At 38.2% G+C, this 13,087-nt stretch overlaps 1 pseudogene; it reads left to right on the top strand.

Annotated features, from left to right (window-relative positions):
• LOC146548664 (major histocompatibility complex class I-related protein 1-like) overlaps positions 1-13,087 on the top strand; it is a 64,095-nt pseudogene that overhangs the window by 23,817 nt on the left and 27,191 nt on the right.

The following is a 13,087-nucleotide window of genomic DNA, read 5'->3' as shown; positions in this document are numbered from 1 at the left end:
ACAAGGAACAGAAGAAGACAGAGTACTTAAATACACAAGAGGGCAGTGAAGGGAGTGGAAACACTTGGGGAGACACAGCTGACACAAATGAACATGACACCACAGGGGAAAGTAAAACTAAACACATTGAACATGGAAACATCAGACTCTTCAAAATAAAACAGGAACCATAGAGAGATATAGACACGACAACACAAGACGGACAATTAGAACATGAAACATGGGGAGAAACGAACGCACAGGCATACCTGAAAGTAAAACACTGAGGACAAGACAGACTATATAAAGAATAGGAAAAGACTCATAAATCAGGAGACATAGATGAAACAAAAACTAGAATAAAACTCAACTGAACCCTAACTAAATAATAACACAGGAACTTAATATTATCACAAACTAAACATAAGAAAATCAACAATACAAGATAAACTCACACTGGGTCAACGTCTAAGCCCCTGACAGATGGTTTCATACTGATAACCAGTTTCGCAAGACTGGAAAGGAAAATACATCCCCGAAGCCCCTTTGCACCCACTGCCGTTAATGGAGGTCCCGTTTGAGCGTATTGGCATGTACCTCATCGGGCCATTTCACCAGAGTGCACGCAGCTATCGCTTTGTGTTAGTTCTGGTGGATTATGCAATGCGATACCCGGAAGCAATGCCCCTGCGCACCATTTCTGGTGCTGTTTCAGGTCATCCCGTGGGCATCCTGAAAGAGATACTGACTGACCAGGACATGCAGTTCATGTCTCGTACACTTAAAGTGCTCTTCGGACCAGCTTCCATCACCCTCAGACCGTCGGGCTGGTGGAGCGGCTGAATAAGACTTTAAAGATCATGATTCTGAAGTTCAGTCATGAGGATGAACGCAATTGGGATCGCTGGTTAGACCCTCTGTTGTTTGCAGTGCGGGAGATGCCCCGGGCCTCCGTGTGATTTTCTCCCTTTGAGCTGCTGTTCGGCAGGAAGCCACAAGGGGTGTAGGATCTAATTAAGGAAAACTGTGAGGAAGTTCCAACCCCAGTAAAAAATGAGATTTCTAGAGCTGAGAGCAAAGCTGCACACGCTGGGGAGGTTATTGAGAGAATCTGCTCTAGACCCAGGAACGTCAGCAATACCTGTACAACAGAGGGGCTAGAATCAGGCAATTTTCACTGGGAGACAAAGTGCTTATTTTACTCACTTCTTCCAGCTCAAAATTACTTGCCAAGTGGCAAGGGCCCTTCGTGGTCACACAGGGGGTGGGTGATGTTTACTATGAAGTGGTGCTGTCAGACAAGGGAGGAGCCACACAAATATATCACCTCAACCTCCACAAAGCATGGAGGGAGGCTGAGACTGCCTCTCTGGTGAGCCTGGTTAAGGAAACAGATGAGTTGGGGCTGGAGGTGCCGAATTCCACCATTCCTGCCTCCCTCCATTGTGATAGCCACCTCACACGGGCCCAGAGAAAGGCATCATAGCGGCTAAGATGAATTGTTACATGGCTTAATACAAAGATAGGTGCTGGTAGAAACACATGTCACTGGTAAACAGAGCAGTTGCTCAAGACTGTAAGACCAGATTAATCAATCTGTGCATCACCTGGATTGACTAAAAGCAAACCTATGACTCAATGCCACATACATGGATCCTGGAATGCCTAGAACTATACAAGGTTAAGAGGACCCTTAGAGCCTTCATTGGGAAGTCAAAAGAAATGTAGCAAACAACTCTAGAGGCCAACTTCAAGCCAATAGCACAGGTCACCATCAACGGTGGAATTTACCAAGGAGATGCTCTGTCCCCACTGCTGTTTTACATAGGCCTGAATCTCCTCATTAAAACCATTAACAGGACTGGATAAGGATACAGACTATGGAATAGAGCAATTGTTATCAACCTCCTATACACGGATCTTATTAAGCTGTATGCCAGGAATGATCAAGACAATGATTCACTAACTCACACCACTAGGATCTACAGCAATGACATTGAAATGTAATTCAGGCTGGAGAAGTGCAGTCAGGTGGTAACAAAGAGAGGTAAAATAGTCAGGAGTGATGTCTGCAATGTTACCAGAAGACAACATTTCTGACATCAAGGGAAGCAACAAGCACTCGGGAATCCCACAGGCAAATGGGAACTATGAAGAGGCTACTAAGAAAGCTGCAGTCACCTCCAGAGAGTAAGGCATCTCCTGAGGAATCAGCTGAATGGGAAGAACAAGACCCGGGCAATCAACATGCACGCCCTGTCGGTGATCAGATACCTTGCTGAGATAATAAGCTGTCCAAAGAAGGAGACAGAAGCCACTTACATCAAGACAAGGAAGTTCCTTATTATGCATGAGGTTTCACTTCAAGTCCACCACCCTGAGACTGTACACTAAGCGGAAGGAAGGTGGCCAAGGACTAGGGAGTATCAGAACCATTGTCCAGGATCAAACTAAAAAAATCCATGATTACATCAGGAAGGTGGCAAAGATTTATATCATGCTTAGTGAATACTCAAGCAGTAGAAATCCGTGTAAGAAGAGCCATCATCAGTTTTTCCATCTGCATCTGGAAGTCCAACAGGATCTTAACTTGGTTAAGTTTCTAAGCTATAAAGCTTTTTGTTAATTTCCAACCAGTAAATCATTAAGCTGACCATGAAGACCTTGGTGGTAAATTTTAATGAATTGTTAACAAGATCTCTCTTAAGATCTCTTGTAATCCTTACACAGTTTGATCAGAATTTCTTCAAAACCTTTTCAACTATCGTGTTACAGACAGGTTATGTTAATGACATGAATGCATGCAAACACTACCAAAAACATAACCCCCTGTGACCACACCCACAACCTTAGTTTACGGAAGAAAACCCAAATTATTAAAATGATAGGTATATAAATGTGCCTCTGTTCTAAAGTGTTTTTCTGTGATATTGTTCTTTTTTCATTAGAGAAACCCACTAAGTGGATCGTCCTCATCATCATCGCAGTGGTTGTTGTTGTACCCATCACATTAGTTGCTGCTGGATACGTTTTTTACAAAAGGAGAAAAAGTGAGATATTTTAATTATATACTTTTTAAAAAATCTTATTATATTTATTAATTTATTTATTTTCCAGGTTTTAAAATATGAGTTATTTGAAACCAACCATTTACAGTTAAAGTCAATATAATATAACTGAAAGTATTAAAGGGGACATGAAATGCTACACACATAAAGGCTAATTAACACCATTGAGCCCTTCTCTCAAAAACTGACATAAACGATGTCTGTGAAGCTGGATTTAAGAAATAAGTGCTTGAAGTTTTAAAAACATGTTTAGCACCATCTTCTGTTAGTACAGAACGTGGTGTCATGTGGTTGGTAGCTAACAAACAGCTAACAAAAACTAATGTAAGCCCCACTAGTGACAGAATTGAAAACTCTGTCGACTCAGAAAATAACAACACTAAAACTAAAAATTAGTTTAAAGCCATCCCATTTGTGCTTCCCCTGGCTGTAACAATGTTATGTTTTTTTTGTTTGTTTTGTATTTATATCCTCAAACTCAAAATGAGGCTTTGAGTTTGAGGATATACTGTCGACTTTCACTGTCTGTCTCTTTAGCAGTAAGTGGCTGTTCACTGTTTGGATAGCTCCGCCTAAACAGGAAATTCAGCTGTTAGTCGTGATGTTCGGGTTTGTAAAGCTCTTAATTAATGAGGACTGTGGAGGAGAGCCTGTTTGAGCCAGGTGACAGGTGGCTCACCGGACAGACAGAAACGGATTTTTCCTTATCTGGCGAGTGTACCCAGTACCCACCTGCCTGATTTTGTTTAAACAATTATTGCACTTTCTGTAAATCCAATAATCTTCATTTCACTTCTCAAATATCACTGTGTGTGTCTCCTATATGATATATTTAACTGACATTTTTTATTGTAACAACCAACGATTTATACAGGAAAATAATGACTATTAACAAGGTTGCCCAAACTTTTGCATCCCACTGTATGTTATGCAATAAAATAATCTTTTTCTTCCCAAGCAAATCCAGAAGGTTTACAACATAACAGCCCACTACTACTCACACCACAAATATAACTAAGTTTCTTACTGAAGCACAATCGAGAATCCCATCAGCACATCTGGAGGGAAAATCGGTTGAAGTGTGAAGGAGGGGAAAAAAAGCAGGCCCCAACGAAGAGATGCCACATTTTTTGGAGACCTGTTAGTTTCCTCAGATCAGCTCACTGACTGGATTACTTCATATAAGAACTAAGGAAATGCACAGCCCAAATGTAAGTGAAGGAGACAGTAACTTGGAGTTTTGGGGTTATTTTTTCCTGCCTACATGCTGATGAATGTTAGGATTTCCAGTTGTCTTTGGTGAGAAACAAATATGTTTGTGGTGTGATACATTTGTAGTAACTTGTGATGTTGTGAACTGTTTGGCTGTATTTTATTGCATAAAATAGCGCTGATCGCATCTTGTGAACATCTTTTTTTGAAAGTGGACAATATATCCTTGGCATCTTAACATAAAACTTATTGTTGCAGCCAGGAACACCACAAAAAGTGATCCCCTTAACATAATTTTTAGTTTTAGTGTCGTTATTTTCCTCTGAGTTATCAATTCTGCCACTAGTAAGCTAGCATAAACTAATATACAGTGGCTTGCAAAAGTATTCGGCCCCCTTGAACTTTTCCACATTTTGTCACATTACCGCCACAAACATGAATCAATTTTATTGGAATTCCACGTGAAAGACCAACACAAAGTGGTGCACACGTGAGAAGTGGAACGAAAATCATACATGATTCAAAACATTTTTTACAAATAAATAACTGAAAAGTGGGGTGTGCGTAATTATTCAGCCCCCTTTGGTCTGAGTGCAGACTGCCTGATGAGTGCTAATGATTAAATAGAGTGCACCTGTGTATAATCTAATGTCAGCACAAATGCAGCTGTTCTGTGACATCCTCGGAGGTTGTCTAAGAGAATATTGGGAGCAACCACACCATGAAATCCAACGAACACACCAAACAGGTCAGGGATAAAGTTATTGAGAAATTTAAAGCAGGCTTAGGCCTGCAGTAATCTGTTTGTGACTGTAATGTGACAAAATGTGGGAAAGTTCAAGGGGGCCGAATATTTTGGAAGCCACTGTAAGTCTATTAGCCCCAACCAACCAGCTACATGTGGTCACATTCAGTACTGACAGAAGATTGCGCTAAGCATGTTTCTCAGACTTTAATTTTGAACACTGATTTCTTAAATCCAACTTACATCTATGTCAGTTTGTGAGAGCAAGGCTCAGTGGTGTGAATTAGCCTTTATATGTGTAGCATTTCATTAACCCCTTTAAGGTTGAAATAAATGGAAGAATTTAAAAAAAAAAAAAAAATTTATTGGTGGTTTTTTAATTTGTTGGGATTCGCGACATGACTTGCCTTCTCTGTTAATTTCAGGCGAACACCAGCTTCCTTGTAAGTACAACTAAATTTTATTCTGTCATGCTTTCATTTCAACATTATTTCTTGCCTTCTGCTACAGTCACACTAGGCTACAATTCACACTGGCTCACCCAAACAAACAGTAGTTAGCGACCGTTGTGGAATCAAAATTACTGCGATCACATGCAATCAATTTGCAATCTCTGTGCCTTTGAAATTATCGCTTTGAAGATGGGGACCACTCCAAACAAACTTTGGTGCATCAAAACAGCAATAACAGAGCAATAAAACTGAGTCAATCTGCTACCAGTCTTCAGTTGAATGGGATTAGGTTGGCAATTGCATGTTTGCAATAATATGGCGATTAAGTGTGAGATTTCAAATATGTCGCTGTCGGTTGCAAATCTGTTACTGTCTAAATCAGAATTGTAGTGTTGTACCCTAAAAATGCTGTAAAACATGTTACAGATCCAGGAAAATAAAATCCCTCATCAATCAAAGCAGACCGCTTTCTTATTGTGTTTGATTCCAAATATCTGAAAAGGAAAGTGTCAGGGGTTGGGTCTGTGACTCAACGCTTTCAGTTGGTTTGGTTTTGTCTTTTATTATAATTTGAAGATAACATGGAGTTTTTGGATTATTATTAATTGGCCGTGAATTTTAGTTTAGTCTGTTTCACCCAGGCCTTCTGTGCTAGTTGTTATATATTTCTTCTCCACGTGTTTCATGTTGTCAAGCCTGTGTTGTCATGTCTACGTCTCTCCATTTTTTCCTCTTTTATACTGAAAGTCTTGTTTCTTTGTTCAAAGTGTGTAGTTTTACTCTTCTCCTGTGATATCATTAGCTGTGTCCCAATTCAGTGTCTGCATCCTTGGGAGGGTCCTCCGAAGCCTGATAAAGCCGGAAGTGAGAGGCTTGTGAAATTGGGCCGTCTAGCCTCTGTCGCACTGCTAAGGTTGCCTAGCAACCATGATACTAACAGTTGGAAATATTTCATACAGCTTTGTTTGACAGAAATAAAGGAGATTTTTTTTTGTTCATCTATTTGTTTTTGTTATGCTTTGTTTGATTTGACAAGTATCTGAGGCTGAGACCATGGGACTGTAAAAACATGATTGTTGGGCTTCATTTCCATATAGAACAGTCATTTTAAGATTAGTTAGTTAATGACAATTAGCTAATGTTGTTCATGACACTAGTGTCATCTCACTTTGGTAATGTAAATATAATATGGCCAATATTAAATTTATTATTATATTAATCATTATTAGTTGTTACAGCAGTGAACTCGAACTCCATGTCAAATACTGAGTTTCAGTAAAGATTCAAGTTTCAGTTATTTATGTTTCCTATCACCTTAAATCTTCACTCAAAGACAAGTATCTTTTATAGTGTATATATAGATGTATTATATATAAAAGACAAATATTGTTCTATTATTATGCGGCATTACTAAATTTGGCTCAATGCTTACATATGTGTAAAAAGAAAACTTACGAGCTGTGATAACGGTTTCTGATAAAATCAAGAGCAGACTCATATAGTAAATATTCCTTTAATGAGTGAGAAAATCATTGCATATCATAACTGCTTTAAGTCATACAGAATAGATATCTGAGCCTTAAACAGGCTGACCTCTGCTAAATGGGTCAAACTGGGCAGAAAGGATACAAACTAGTGCTGTCAATAGATTAAAAAAATTAACTAATTCATTGCACAAATGTCTGTAATTAATTACGATTATTCGCAATTACTTGATCAATAGCCTGGTTGCATTACATTTTTTCAGCTTTATATTTAAGCTTGTAGCTGACACTTATGCAATATAATGAAGCAAATGCAGAATAAACACAAAATGTATTTGAATAGTTTTCTTCAATCTTTTAACACAGGTTCTCTCCTGAGAAAAACATCTTTAAAAAAACAACTATATCCTAATAGTTAAGTATACACTAATATTTAATATATATTAGTGCTGTCAAACAATTAAAATGTTTAATTAGATTCATCACAGGATTACTGTGGATTAATTTTGATTGATCACTATTAATTTCATTCATTTTTATTCTATATTAGTCGCATTTCATTTTGCATGAGCAAACAGACTCGAGAAAAAAAGGGAAAATATATCCACTTAACATGTTTATTCAACATCTTGAACATTCATGTTAACAAAAACTCTGTAAACATTTATCCACTCTCTTTCTGTCCCTCTTGGGGAGGCACCAAACAAGGAACCAAAGCTATGGCTGAGTGGTTTGTTGCAAGCTGGGTGACAGGTTAGCCAAAGTCCTAGCAGCATCCCCTGTTAATGTATGCTTCGCATCAATGTGATATTTTAAGCTGGAAGTGCTTCAGTGAAAAGAAAATTCCTTCTTGCACAATACTTTATGTTGGTCGACTGTTCCGTCTTGCTACTTTTTTAAATACTCAAATTTCTCATTGAGCGGGCCAATGTGCATTTATCATGATCCATATTGAGTTGATTGGTTTCTGTTGCCCGTCACTACCAGATAATCTGCCCATTTGCACATGTGCGAAGGTAACTCTACTTGGACAAACTGCCCAAACTGCGTTGGCAGAAACATTTCAGGGATTTTGAGTCATTCTGCAATCCAGATGCATTAATTGAGTTAAAAATTTTAATCACGTTGATCGTGATGGTGGATGAATTTGCGTTAATGTGCTAATTTTGACAGCACTAATACAAACACATAACATCCTTATAGAATATGATGTAACACTATAGATCAACTTACCTCAAAATATATAAAGCATATAAACAATTACAGCAATATGATGCAACAAACACAGCAGTGCTACTAATCCAAAATACTCAAAGCTTCATAGAACTGAAACAAACATTTATTTTTAGCTCCATTCTGCTGCTGATACATACTTTAGGTTTCTGAATATTAAACTTGTTGCTACCTTTCATAGTGTGTAACTTGAAGGCCCTGAGTACTTTCTCCCACACTGAAAACACTGGGATGATCACATTATTTGAACATTACCTAATAAGACAAACAATTAGTTATTTTAAACTTTTCTAGCAGTCCTTCACAAACAGGGAACAGTGTCTATTCTCTCCATCTGTCAGCTGCTGCTGGCTCTTCCTCCTCCTCTTCCTCACACACTGCTGAGTTTGTCCTGATGGATCATCAGGGGTGCAAAGCCTCACAGATGATGTGCAGCAGTGGGTTCCTCAGTCTGTCCTCACTCTGGACACTTGCAGTTGTCACACATGGAAATCAAATGTGTGATAAGCTGCAGGATTCAAACACAAGTGTAACTTATAAATACATGTTCATGCTTTTATTACACAATCAGAGAGAAAGAAAAAGAGAGAGAGTGCAGGGCAGATAGACAGGTGACAGTCTCAGGTGTATACACTGCTACAAAACAGCACAAGAGAAGGAGGATTTAGTGTTTGTGTTATTACGAGTGCTAAACAAGAAGAGTTCCCAGATGGTACAGTGGACACATATGTGACTCCTGTGATTAAAGCATCTTTCTTTCAGCTTAACGAGTGAACTGTCAGCTCGTTCAAACACACGTTAAAGCCCGTTTGGCTCGACACCACCGAACAGAGGCAGCAATATAACATAGCTAACATTAACAGTGCAGTGAATCCTGCTTGTGCCGTGATATTCAGGACTGCAAACCGAGCAGCATCACTGACTTTCAGCTTGTTGTGTTTGTGGATATATGACTGACTTTAATTATCCATTAAATCATCAGATTCTCTGTAAGATTAAGGTCAACTATTGAACGGCGTATATTTTAAAGTAAAGGCTTTAAAACCAATTTAACTTTGAAAGTTCTAACATCACTAATGTCACATAACTTTGGCCAACAGTTATGTTTTAATGTTCTTCATTATTAAACATTTGCGCATAAATAAGTGACATAATATTCAGTACTTACTTTTAAAAGTTTACTCTTCGGCCTCCCCGCGCCAAACATTTTTTTTTTTCTTCAAAAAAAATTATCCACAGCCACGGCCACACTATGAATTCTGGGATAGGTTGGGCCACAAAGGATACAACCGACCCATCCTTCAAATTCAGGGAAATGAAAGACGCATTTGTCAGCTGCTTTTAGAGCAGACTTCGAATTGTGACATCCTTCTTCGCGTTGCTGTGACGTAATAGGCTTTCAAATGCGGCCTCCGAAGGATGCAGACCCTGAATTGGGACACAGTTACTATGTTCATTTGTGTCAGCTGTTTCCCCGTGTGTTTCCACGTCCCCTGATCACGTCCTGTGTATTTGTGTTTCCTTCATTCTGTGTCAGGTCGTCTATTTTCCTTCCTCCATTTTACTTCAGGTTTAAAGTTTGTCATGATTCTGTTTGGGGCATGTCCAAGTTTCATGTTCACGTTTCCTCTTCATAGTTCACCAGATGTGCCTGTTCAGATTCTTGTTCGTGTCACTTTTATCATAGTCGTCAGAATTTAGGTTTTCCCAGTTCAGGTTTTAGTTTATTGTTTGCTTTTACTTGCTTTTCTGCCTGTTTTCAGCCTGGATAAATGGCTAGCTTTTTATTTGAAACTCTCCTTCAGTTCCATCTCCTTCAGTGTCTGCATTTGGGTCCCACTATTCTCTCCACACACAGTCAGCTCGCTGACCATGTCAGTAAATGTGAGACGTGAGAATTTCGTGTATTAATTTAAGTAACCCGAACATTCCTTTCCACACTCCCTTCAGTGATCTTTTTTGGCTGTGTGTTCACAGATTTGAGGCATCCAGCCCTCCCAATTACACACTACTTTTTTCCCCTTTCATTTTAAATTATTATCTAACACTAAATTCAAGACCAAAAACCATGTCTTATTTATGTTTATCATCCAGTAAATTTTCTTTCACAAACCTTGAAAGTCACTCACATTTATGTGATTCTTTGCATAAATTTTAATTTTACTCTAGTGTGATTGAGGCCTTCACTAGACTTTATACTGCATTTACACAGTTTGTTTCTGATCTTACAGATTTGGACAATGAAACTGAGCTTTCTGAGACTCTAACTTACTAAGTTTCCTCATGGAAAGTCTTTGGTATGTGTCAGATACAGCTAAATGTTAGTAAGAATGTATTTTTTCCCACAAACATGAAGCAACTATGTATGATAAATAGCTGATTAAAAATACAATGAATCGACAATAGTAAATTCACTCCCTCTCCTGCACTCTCTCAAGTAAGCTCCGTGTTCATGCAATATATGTTTGTATGTAATGCATGTTGTTAAATTTGTAATTATAGGTTTTATTTGGCATTTGATGCTTTACAATATTATGAATTACAAATTTTTATATATATATATATATATATATATATATATATATAATATCTGAATAAGGGTTTAACCATGCTACTGTAGTCTGTTTGTTAATGAAGGTGGTTTCACTAAGCAGCAATCGCCATGCTAAGAACACAGGTCTAAAGGCCCTTTCACATTGGATGCGGCATGCACCGCTAACTAGAGTGAAAGACCCAAAATGCCTTTCTTTGTTTTGGGTCTTTCACACTCTCTGCTGTGCTCTGCCTGTACGTCATTTTTGTGTGGATGCCGTAGGCACTATTGAGATCCTGTTTCTCTTTATTCTTTATTCCACTATTTACTAGTTGCTTCCATACACTTTTTGGCACTCAACTACTCCCACAGTTTTCATCTGATTTTCGCCATTCAGCTCAGCTTTCTCAGCTGTTTTCAGAAAAAACTATTTTCAGCAGAAATTATGCTGATTGAACTCTTATCAGCACAATTCTCAGCCGCTTCTGCTCATTTCAGCACAATTGTCAGTCTCTCCACCTCGTCTTTCTGAGAAAGAGTTTGGCGCAGTGAGATGAATAGCTGCCTTAAGACCAGAAGGGCCAGGTTTGAATCCTGCTCAGGGCAACATTTTTTTTTCTACTTTTTCAGCTTTTTTCAGCAGACATCTTCAGCGTTAAGGCATCCACACAGCATTTTCGCTGGAAATGCAAATTTTTCTAGTTCTGAAAGTTGCTTCCGTACGTTTTTTGGACGTTAACTACTCCCTCAGTTTTCAGCCGATTTTCTCCGTTCAAACTTTAAAAAATTCTGCTGCTTCTGCTAATGGGTGCTATGACTTTTGGTGCTCATAACTTCTATACTTTTTGAGATATTCTGCCATATTATCAGTGGCCTCACTGATTTTCCTTGCCGGGTTGACCTGTATTTTAGCTCAGTGAGTTGAGCATCCGTTCTCAGACTGGGAGGCCAGGGTTCAAATCCCGCTTATGGCAAAATTTCTTTCAGTTAACAGTTAAACTTTTTTAACTCTTTTCAACACAAATTTCAGCTTTTTCACCCCTTTTCAGCAAGAAATAGAAATGAATGAGCCACGTCCTATGTGAAAGGGCCTTAGTCAAGCCAGTGTGATGTTTACTTGTGCACTACAAATGTAATGCTCTAAATTAAAAATTTTCAGTAAAGCCACTTTGTAATACTGCACTTAACAACTGTAACATAATGGTTCTGGCTTATGTAATGCTAATTGTCTATTTGTGCATTGCATTATACAATGATACATATTAATGTATAAAAATTCAGTTTTTAAGATTATACCAAATCAAAACAAAAGTCTGCTGTATACTGTCAGGTAAAAAATATAAAACCTTAAATATTTTTGCAAAAAAACAGAAACAACATCAGCCCCCACGAAAAACAAAACAAAAAACATCTCTCTAGATACAAACTAAATCCATGGCCACCTGTATCCCTTTTGTGGAGACTTACACACATATTGGCTTGATAGCAGACTTTTGCTTTAGATTTTTAATCAATAGAAATCTGTCTAGGCTTTCATTAAATCAATAAAGGATGTCTTCTTCCAGCTAAAACTATTGTCAAATTTGGATTCGTCTCTCTCGGAAATGTCTATATTGTTGTGCTCCTTCAACAACAGTTAAGCTTTTTAACAAAGAGTGTTAGTTTTATTACTGAAGTCCAAGTTACACTAGTCATGTAACACAGAATCTGCCACATTGGGCACAGTCCATAACTTAATAACAAAAATGTATTAAAATTATTCATGGAAATCTGTGTAAGCGGGTTTTATTTCTTCAGCTATATAGTTTTCCTTACCATGTTTATTTTTTTAAATGTTTTAAAATACATGAATTGTTAATATCAGAGCTGAGAAGTCAGCTGCATGGGTCAAGATTTGCAACTACAAAAGCTGCAACTGAGATGCAGACAAACAAATCTTGTCCCATTTACTTTAAGCCTACATTTATATTTCTCATCACCAGTGTTGGGGAGTACATGTACCGGCGTTACGTATTTAAAATACGAGCAACCGTTACAGTTACCGTTTAAAAGGGTAGTATTCAGAATACAGTTACTTTGTTGAAATAAAGGGATTACATGGCGGTCTTTTCCTGTTTCATATATTAGGCTATGCCCTCTCTATTTTTGGTAATTCCACACTGGTGGAAACCCAAACAAAACCTGCATTTAGAGGCTTTAATGCCTGTGTCTCAATCTCACGGCCCATGTCACCAATAGTTGCATAATGACATGAAGAAATATTTTTTTTTAATTATTCAAAAAATGATTTAATATGAAGGCAATAGGCAGACTGTTACAGGCACAGCTCTAAAGAATGTAGCCTCATGGGCAGCGAATAGTTTTGTATACGAGATCGCTGC

The sequence above is a fragment of the Mchenga conophoros genome, linkage group LG22, assembly GCF_057382185.1.
Source record: "Mchenga conophoros isolate Kocher_MC1m ecotype Shallow Benthic linkage group LG22, M_conophoros_male_GT1.1, whole genome shotgun sequence".
NCBI classification, from domain to species: Eukaryota; Metazoa; Chordata; class Actinopteri; order Cichliformes; family Cichlidae; genus Mchenga; species Mchenga conophoros.
This window is presented reverse-complemented; position numbering and strand designations above follow the sequence as displayed.